This window comes from Trichechus manatus, unplaced genomic scaffold (assembly GCF_000243295.1).
Source record: "Trichechus manatus latirostris isolate Lorelei unplaced genomic scaffold, TriManLat1.0 scaffold00250, whole genome shotgun sequence".
Classification (NCBI taxonomy): Eukaryota; Metazoa; Chordata; class Mammalia; order Sirenia; family Trichechidae; genus Trichechus; species Trichechus manatus.
Window position 1 is genome coordinate 152,718 of NW_004444186.1, and position 819 is coordinate 153,536.

Genomic DNA, 819 nt, shown 5'->3' on the forward strand with positions numbered 1-819 from the left:
GGCCTCCAGCATTTCCAAAAAAAGTTTGTGCATGGGGACTTTGCCTTCTAGTTTGATGTTGTAGAAATGCTGCACGGCCTTGGTAGAGGTCTGCCTCAGGAGCGGCAGCATCAGCATCTTGCCAGCCCGATAAGGGTCTTCCATGTGCTGGCCAGCCTCATAATCCTGCAGTGCCTCCTGTAAGACATCCTGAAGCTTCTGAATGGCCTCAACATCTTCTATGTGCGTGGAGTCTGAATTAGCAAGAGCTATAGCTTTGAGGGTGACAAATTCTTGTTTCTCCAGCTTCATGCTCTTGTATTTCTTTACCAGCTGCAGGAGAGCATTATTTAGATCCAGAAGGCCTGCTAATTTGGACTGGTCTTCATCCATTATATAATCGTCTGCATAGACAAGTTCATCTTTGAACAAAAGGGATCGGTATACGACACCAAGAATCAAAATTTCCATCCAAGCACTCTGCAGAAGACTCATCTGGTCCGCCAGGGATAGGGTAGAGAAGCCTGGAACATGCTTCGCCCATCCAATGATAACCACCAACTCACGGTCGGCCAGGTCACACAGTGTAGTGAGGGCTCTGATGTCACTGTCGGGAATAGTAGGGTCAGGCATGGCATAGATCTTCTCTGGTTCAGCCACCAACAAATGTGAGACAATCTGGTTATATGGCTTTTTGGCTGGCTGAACCAGCTGAGGGTTCAGGTATCGGCTGTTCTCTGCGTCTATTCTGCGCCTGTACTTCTGTTGACCTCCACGTACTCTGTCAAGACGCACCCCTTCTTTCAGCATGCCCACTTTTAAACACTTCATGAAGCGGCA

At 48.4% G+C, this 819-nt stretch overlaps 1 pseudogene across 1 annotated transcript in view; it reads right to left on the reverse strand.

Annotated features, from left to right (window-relative positions):
- The window catches only part of LOC101358983 (estrogen-related receptor gamma pseudogene), a 5,661-nt pseudogene extending 4,848 nt beyond the window's left edge, over window positions 1-813 (reverse strand). Inside the window, exon 1 of the transcript XR_001121549.1 lies at window positions 4-813. The product of XR_001121549.1 is annotated as an estrogen-related receptor gamma pseudogene (transcript). The remainder of the gene's footprint in view (window positions 1-3) is intronic.
- Between the last annotated feature and the right edge of the window lie 6 nt (window positions 814-819).